General features: G+C 47.1%; 1 protein-coding gene across 1 annotated transcript in view; it reads right to left on the minus strand.

The window, feature by feature from the left end:
- FBXL8 (F-box and leucine rich repeat protein 8) overlaps nucleotides 1–9,234 on the minus strand; it is a 47,897-nt gene that overhangs the window by 10,735 nt on the left and 27,928 nt on the right. The window lies entirely within an intron of this gene.

A 9,234-nucleotide genomic window follows, 5' to 3' on the forward strand; every position in this document is an offset into this window, starting at 1 on the left:
CACAGTAATCGGCCTCGGTAATCTCCTTGAATGTCTCATCCAGAACGTGTGCAATGCGCTTGTGCAGGTTTATCGGGAGAGCCACCGTGGTCCTTGTCCCAGCCAGGCTAACGTGTCCGTGCCACTGTGCCGCAAGGGGCGGAGGGACCACTGCTGCACACAGGCAAGCTGCATATGGGCCAGGGCGGAAGCCGCATTGCAGTAGAAGACCCTCCCTTGCTTCCCAGGTCACCCTCAGCAGCGAGATATTGTCCAGGATGAACTCCTGTGGAAAATGTTGGGACAGTGTTCAGTGTAGGTGCCCCCTGAAGCTGTTGGCTCTCCCCAAGGCACAGAAACCCAGAGGACAGTGCAGCCCTGAAACAATCAGTCCCCCTTACTCACCATTTTGAGGCTCCCGTGGGATACGTGTGCTCTGTTGCGGATGGGAAAATTATGCTATTGTGTTTTCTACTCCTTAAGTGCGGGGGGAATCATTACTCTGTGTGGTATAAACAATGCTGCCTCTGTTAAATGTTGCATTTTGCCTATACAGCTGCATCAACCTTGAGACCTCAGCCATCCCTTTTATTGCCTGCTCAGAGACTGCAAAGACTCAGGAAGAGACCACGAAAAAGCGAAGAAGACATGCTGCAAGAAGTGATGCGGCAATCTATTAAAGAGAATGAGAAAGCACAGAACTGGTGGGAGAGAGAAAGCAGGATCCGCCAGGAAAACGCAGCGCACCGGCGGCAAAGCACTGCGCACCGGCAGCAAAGCACTGATAGTCTCATAAGCATCCTGGAGCGCCACGCAGACGCTATCCAGGAGCTGGTAGCCATGCAGAAAGAGGAGCAGTACTGCAAACGCCCCCCCCCCCCCCCCCCACAGCCCTTGGCCCAAAACTCTTTCCGTTGTGCCCCACTGTCACCTCCAACCCACTTTTCCTAACTTCCATGTTCTTCACGCCACCCGCTGCCTCCAACATCAGTATCTTCACCACCCAGCCCTGAAAACCACGACCCTTACCCTCTGCACTCAACCCCCATCACCATGCAGTATAGCTGTCCTGAAGTGCAGCACTCACTGCACAGCACACGAGACAGAACATACGCGAATCTGTGATTGCACTGTTCCCACTCCACCCCCTTGTTTCTTTTCAATAAATATTTTTTTTCTTTTCAATAAATGGATTCTTTGGCTTTGAAAACATTCTTTAGTATTGCATAAAGTAAATGACTCCTTAGCCCAGGAAATAAACAGGCACTGCAAGTCTGCTTGTCTGCTTAGCAGACACTGATTCCTAAAGATTGGAACTACTGCACTTCACGCCCGTGCAAGGCACCAGATATCACTGCTGGTTTTCAGCCTCAAATTGCTCCCTCAAAGCATCCCTAATCCTTGCAGCCCCGCGCTGGACCCCTGTAATAACCCTGCTCTCTGGCTGTGCAAGCAAATTCAGCCTCCAGGTGTTGAACCTCAGAGGTCCATGCCTGAGTGAAGCTTTCACCCTTCCCTTCACAAATATTATGGAGGGCACAGCACGCGGCTATAACCACGGGGATGCTGTTTTCGGCCAAGTCCAGCTTCCCATACAGAGATCGCCAGCAGCCCTTTAAACGGCCAAAGGCACGCTCCACAGTCATTCAGCACCGGCTCAGCCTGTAGTTGAACCGTTCCTTGCTGCTGTCAAGGCTCCCTGTGTAGGGTTTCATGAGCTACGGCATTAACGGGTAAGCAGGATCTCCAAGGATCACAATGGGCATTTCAACTTCCCCTATCGTGATATTCCGCTCTGAGAAAAAAGTCCCGGCCTGCATCTTCCTGAACAGCCAAGTGTTCCGAAAGATGCGTGCGTCGTGCACCTTTCCGGGCCAGCCTGTGTTAATGTCAATGAAACGCCCACGGTGATCCACAAGCGCCTGGAGAACCATAGAGAAATACCCCTTCCGATTAACATACTCGGATCCTAGGTGGGGTGGTGCCAGAATAGGAATGTGCGTCCCATCTATCGCCCCTCCACAGTTAGGGAACCCCATTTGTGCAAAGCCATCCACTATTTCCTGCACGTTACCCAGAGTCATGGTTCTTCTGAGTAGGATGTGATTAATGGCCTTGCAAACTTGCATCAACATGATTCCAATGGTCGACTTTCCCACTCCAAACTGGTTTGCGACCAACCGGTAGCTGTCTGGAGTTGCCAGCTTCCAGATTGCAATAGCCACCCACTTCTCCGCTGGCAGGGCAGCTCTCAATCTCGTGTCCTTGCACCACAGGGTGGGGGCAAGCTCCTCACACAGTCCCATGAAAGTGGCTTTTCTCATCCGAAAGTTCTGCAGCCACTGCTCATCATCCCAGACTTCCATGACGATGTGATCCCACCACTCGGTTCTTGTTTCCCGAGCCCAAAAGCGGCATTCCACGGTGCTGAGCATGTCCGTGAATGCCACAAGCAATTTCGTGTTGTACGCGTTACGCGGCTCGATAGCATCGTCGGACTCCTCACCCTCACTCTCACTGTCACTTTGGATCTTAAGGAATAGTTCGACAGCCAAACGTGACGTGCTGGCGAGACTCGTCAGCATACGCCTCGGCAGTTCGGACTCCATTTCCCACAGACAGATCGCGCTGCACAGAAACCATTGAAAGATGGCGCCAAAGGTGGACGGAAACAAAGGGCTTTCTGGGATGCGAAGCGATGCATCACTGGGCGTTGGGACAGGACCCAGAATCCCCCGCACCCACACCCCCTTCCCACAACCCACGGCGCCAGAATGGGAAAAGGTGCTCTGTGGGATAGCTGCCCATAATGCACCGCTCCCAATAGCACTGCAATTGCCACAAATGTGGCCACGACAGTGCGCTGGGCAGCTGTCAGTGTGGACAGACTGCAGCGCTTTCCCTACTCAGCTGCACGAAGTCAGGTTTAACTCACAGCGCTGTACAGCTGCAAGTGTAGCCAAGGCCAAAGAGAAGAGCTCTGCGGCGCTGGGAAAGCGTCTCTCTTTCACCCACAGAAGCTGGTCCAACAAAAGAGATTACCTCACTCACCTGGTCTCGCTCATAATCTGGAACATATGTGCCTTCATCGCTGCGTGCCTCAGTTTCCCTCTCTGAAAAACAGCAGTCATTCACTAAATCGGTCAGCTGAAGCTCTGCTATCTGATACTTTTTCAAGGAGCTGCCTGGTCCTCTTAGCCCCTGACTATCTGAACTCACACGACAGGCGTTGCACAAGCAGTTTTTAGAACTGGGGTCCTGCTGTATTGCTGCCTTCACAGGGCTGCTATATAAGAACAGGTTTCAGAGTAGCGGCCGTGTTAGTCTGTATCAGCAAAAAGAACGAGGAGTCCTTGTGGCACCTTAGAGACTAACACATTTATTTGGGCATAAGCTTTCGTGGGCTACAGCCCACTTCATCAGATAGTGTCTGTTAAGCACTTCGAGATCATCGGACGGAAGGTACTAGAAAAAGACAAATCATAACTGTAGTTTTGAAAAGGAAGTGGCAAGCTCTGGATCAACTAATTAAAGACTCAGACATTAACTAGTGTCTTCTTTCCTCTCTTTTTTTCTTGTCTTTTCACACAGAATTTTACCTGCTCAGCAGAACTCGCTGAAGAGAAAGTTGATGTTTGACATTTGTCACCAACACTCCTATTGAAAATTCACCTTTAGTTATCAGGTGGAAATAATAGGCCAGTCAAGTCTACACTCATTCATGAACCCAGCTGTCTTAGTGTCTTACGCATAAAGACACTAAGAACTCCTGAGTTCTCTATCCAGCTGTGACACTCATCTGTGAAATAGGGATAATAATACTTATCCACCCCTCATAGGAAGCGCAGGCCCCAATCCTGAAACTGGATCCGCATTTGGCATTCCTCAGCGCCCTTACGTAGCTTTCAGGATCAAGGTCTTACATTGTAAAGTGCTTTGAGCAACTCAGATGGCGGCTGCTGTAGAACTGCAAGGTTCTGCTATTCCAAATGATCTTTTTGTGCCAAAAGGGAGTGTACTTCCTGGGATGGGGTTACTCTATGGAAGGCGGGTCTCAAGAAATCCAGTCAAGGAATACAGGCATACTAGGAATCCCCTCACCTTGTATTAGCGCAACGTCCTACACCATGGGCTTAAGCCTTTCAAAAACCAGGTGATTTTTATGCTTAGTCTTAATCTCCAAACCAAGGCTGCTGGTGCTGCCACGCTAACCTACCCTATGGACAGAAAGTTCTGAGACAAGAACTTGCACCATCTTTCTATGATCTGAGGCTAAATAACATAAGTTGCCGCCTATCCTTCAAGTACAGTTAGGTTTTAAAAAGATAGACATGTGAAGAAAAGATCAGACCGGACTGTTACCTCATATTAGACAACAGCAGAGGAGCCCTCGATGAGCCAGAAAAGATGGGAGTGTACCTGGGCTCACTTTTACAAGGTTCCCTCTTGGGCTTAATTGGGGTAGATTAAGAGGAGGGTTTAGTTCACCTGTGGGGTGTTTGGACTCTGCTTGCAGGAGCTCAGGAAGTTTTCCCCTGCAGAATTTTTCTCTGGCAGGCTTTTCCCTACAGGTTCCTTTTCTTTAGCAGAGAAAGCTGTTCGTTCTTCTGTTGTTTATTTGAAGGTATGTTTCACTAGGGATGCTTTGTGACAGATTGTATGAAAGAACTTCCCTGCAGCACAGGCTGGTTGCAATCTTGGCACTAATGAGTTCAAAATAAATTTAAATTTTAAATAAATTAAATTAATGGCAATATCCTATCTCCTAGAACTGGAAAGGACATCGAGTCCAGTCCCCTGCCTTCCCTAGCAGGACCAAGTACTGATTTTGCCCCAGATTCCTAAGTGGCTCCCTCAAGGATTGAACTCACAACCCTGGGTTTAGTAGGCCAATGCTCAAACCACTAAGCTATTCAAGCAAAATGCTCTGTGTTTGTACAGCTTTGTGCCCAAGATCGGGACCTTATTTCCCTGCCAGTCTAGCTATTATGAGTAGGGCACACCAGGCTTGGAAGCCAAAAGATTCCTCCACATTCTATGTGAATTCTCTGCATTTTACTTTCCAACAGTGCATTTTAAGAGATCTGACCACTTCGTCTTAAGCAATGCCGACGTTCGGCTCTTCCCAAGAAGTTTAACAAATACCTAAAATAGGGCTGATAAAAACAGTTTTGATGGAGAATATTTGATTGATGGAAAATTGGGATTTGATTAAAGTAGATTTTTGGTGAAAGTGCTTTCTGGAGGAAATTGATTTTTCTCTCAAGAATATGAACAAAAACTTTCCAATTTTGGACTGAAATATTTCAGGGTTTTTAAAAAAAATTTGCCAAAAAGTCAAGATTTTCAGTGGAACCTGCCCCCCATTTTCTGACCAGCTCTACTTACAAGCAAACGTGACTTCTAAAGTTCAACCATCACTTCAGCTATAAGAAGAAATGCCACGAGGCCCCCTGAATGTTGTATGTTCCAGTGTGACTCAGATCAGTATAGCACATCCCTCGGCCTGTGCCGCTTCCCGCAGCCCCCATTGGCCTGGAGCGGCGAACCGCGGCCAGTGGGAGCCACGATCGGCCGAACCTGCGGACGCGGCAGGTAAACAAACCGGCCCAGACCGCCAGGGGCTTTCCCTGAACAAACGGCGGCCCGGCTTTGAGAACCACTGCCCTAAGTGATTCACCCAACACCGCCCGGAAGGTCTGTGGCAGAGCAAAGAACACTGGAGACCCAACTTTGGTTCCTTACTTTGCCACAAACCTCCTATGTGATGTTAAGTGAATCGCTGTCTACCCTTCAGTTTCAGGTGTGATTATAGCACATACTCCCATTAGCTTTAATCTAGCTAACGAGGGGGGAAATAGCAGAGAAGATATGGCAGCATGGGTTTCAGCGCAAGCTACCAGCCCGATTACAAGACCGCTGAAGACTGGGGTTCCTGGCCCATCAGGATCTGTGCTGCCATGTCTTCACTGCTATTATTACCTACACTCACTAGAGTAAAGTACGCCTCCCTTTGCTAGTTACATCTTAACCTGCAGTGCAGCTGTATCCTTGGGGTATGCCCAGCTCCAGACGGCAATCGCTGGGCATATCTGAGCTAGACGGCATAGCTAAGCTAGCTCAGGCACCAGACTCGGCAGCGGGGCTGGCCCCGTGAGTATTACGTAGGGATCTGAGTGAGTTTGAACAGCCTGCGCTGAAGCTTGCACTGCCACAGCTTCACCAGTTCGGGACCTGAGCTCGCGAGATGAAAGCAAGTTGTGGTATGTCGCAATCGCACCCTGTGACAGCAGCCTGGATGTACACGCAAGTCTCAGTTCCCCATGGGTACAATGGGGATAATAGTACTTCCCAACCTCACAGGGTGTTGTGAGGTGCTCAGTAAAGGGGGTGGGGGATAAATACCTGAGATAAAAGCCATAGTAAACAGGCATGAGCTTTTCTCCTTGTCCGTTACATGCACAAATTTAAACAGCTGCTAGCTTATCCGTCCTTTATCCTTCAAAAGGAGCCCAAGTAGCGCATTCTTACCAGTTCCTCAGCCTTTGCACTACGGGGCTTTCCGGTCACTAGGGATGATCCAAAATGTTCCCTGGTCCTTTGCGCCCCTCCACTGGCAACTGTTTTTATACGTGGATTGCTGAGTCTCACAGCTTTTTTCCTGGGGCTGTCTCTCTGGGCTGGCTCTCTTTCACTGCGCTCCTGGTCTGCACAGATCTACCAAGCCGCCCTCTCCTTTCAGAAAGAAAAGATGAGATCCCTGATCGCCACCAGATTAATTTCTCTGACTTCCTGGGTTAAGGGAAGTCTATCTTCATCTCTGTTAGCAGGTGTTTCACAGATACTGAATCCCTGCTAGACATGTGATGTCTTGGGCAGTCATTGTTTAAATGATATCTAGCCTAGGGCAAGGAAAAGTATTCAAATAGAACTTCCTGCTTCAGTTACTATGGGATCAGTATCTTGCCCGCCAAGTTCCCGTATATCTTTTCAGTCTGTACTAACAGTCTTATTCCTACAGGAGCGAGTTCTCTGAAAAAGCCAACCTGCTGGCCAGAAACTGTTGCCCTTATCACACAAGTAGCCAAAGGCTGGACTAGTCGGTGGCCTGGTCTTGCAAGGTACTGAGCCCCCTATGCTCCCATTCAAGCCACCAGGCAATAGGCGCTGAAGGCACTTTGCAAGAAACGCTCCACGCCTTACCGGATTTGGAGCCTAGTAAGGCAAAAAGAATTTAGCCCCTCCTTAGCAAACTATCCTCTTGTATCCTGTCATTGCCTCGGGCTGGAGTTCTCATGTAGACCCAGACTTAAGGTCAGAAGGGATCGTCATGATCATCTAGTCTGACCTCCTGCACATTGCAGGCGACAGAACCTCGCCCAGCCCCTCCTGTCATAGACCCCTCACCTCTTTCGTTATAAATCAAGCACTGCCAACTGGTGATTTTATCCTGTGTCTTGAGGTATTTGGTGCTGCTCTGAAAGCAAAGACCCAGCTGCTGAGGTTATATGAGGACATTAGAATCTCAGCGTTCATGCTAAAATAAGAGGAAGCTACTAGTGAATTTAGGGAAAAGCCCAACAACCAGCAAGCAAATAACTCAACATGTATTTAAAAAAAAAATCTCATGATTTTTAAGCCACTCCTGATTTTTTGGGGTCTGAATCCCAATTTTTGAATCATGGTGTTGGCACTACAGCAACACTACAGCCTTGCCTTCGAATGAAGAGGCCAACGAAGCTCCTCTATCATGACATTGAGAACAATCCATCAAGTGCTCAACACTCATCTTCTGCTGCCTGGTTCCTTAGTGCTCCAGTGTGTGTGTGCAGGAGGAGAAGAAAGAGGGGACTACTTAAAACAACTGTATGCAGAGAGAGAGAGACTACAGGATTCTCTCCCGAATCCCATGTGCACTCCTATCCCACTGTGACTGGAGTCCCAGGGGAGCCAACTGATGTCACTCAGTTAGGGTGAACTGCAAAGAATGGGGCAGACAATCCACAAAACAGCTTCTATAATACCTCACTGGTTACCCAGAAGCCAACAACCCAATTTTCTTAAAGTAACCCAGCCTTAGGCCTCCACCCCAACACCAAAGTCAAATATGATGAGGATTACTGAAAATCTTATGTATCATATAAGAAAGCTCTACCAATCCCAAAGGATCAGACACATTACCTCCCAGGTTAATGAATACTCCAGATCTTATCCAAATATACGCTTACAGCCAATTCTCATTAACTAAACTAAAATTTATTAAAAAAGAAAAGAGAGAGTGTATTGGTTAAAAGATCCGTATACATACAGACATGAGTACAGTTCTTGAGATTAGATTCATAGTAAAGATGGTGAGCTTTGTAGTTGCAAAGAGTTATTTCAGAAATAGTCCATAGCTTATAGTTCAATGTTCATAGGGTGATTCCAGATTAGGACTAGAGATCTCAATCTTGGGTTTAAGATTCCCTTACATGAAGCATCAAGCACATCTGAGATAAAAAGGATCAGGACCCTAGACATTCTTATACAGTTTCAGGTCTTCTTTGACAGCTCGGAGTCCTCAGGCGAACAATAGGCAATTTTGGAAACTTTGGAGTAGACCTGTTGCCTAACCATCACCGGTAATTAGCTGCACAGATTAACATATGGAAATGTAGCCATTAGGCAGTCTATCACAAACTTTAAACAGAATATAAACAATGACATTATTTCACTCAAGATTCATCTAAATTCCTTTTTGATTTCTGAATATAGTGACAGACAGGAACTGTCTGTTTATATGGCTAACATTTTGTTGACAAATCACTTTTTAGTGAAAAATTTCATTGAAAATAGGTGTGCACCTTTTTCAATATTTTCCTCAAAACATCAATAACCAGTTTAATACAAAAATTGCAGGAGGATTTTAAAAAAAAACTCAAGAAAAATGAAAACAAAAATAAGGGGTCAGCATCAAAAAAGTTGTTGAAAATAAAACAACTTCAACATCTGGAATTTCTTTCCCCAAAATGGGCTTGCATTTCTCACAGTCCTGGTAATTTTTTGTGGCTCTTCAAAGAGGGCATGATTGGGCCCTAGAGCAGGACTAGCGGATGCCCTTTTCTACAGTTCCCTTGTGTGATTTGTATGTTATATTTTTATGAGGAACATAAATGATTATACGTTGGTGCACACAGTTCTGCATTCACTGTGAGGCATGGAAAGCCATTTCACATCAGAGCAAAGAGATCTTAAACTGACAACCCTAAACCCACG

Source organism: Trachemys scripta, chromosome 13 (assembly GCF_013100865.1).
Source record: "Trachemys scripta elegans isolate TJP31775 chromosome 13, CAS_Tse_1.0, whole genome shotgun sequence".
Classification (NCBI taxonomy): domain Eukaryota; kingdom Metazoa; phylum Chordata; order Testudines; family Emydidae; genus Trachemys; species Trachemys scripta.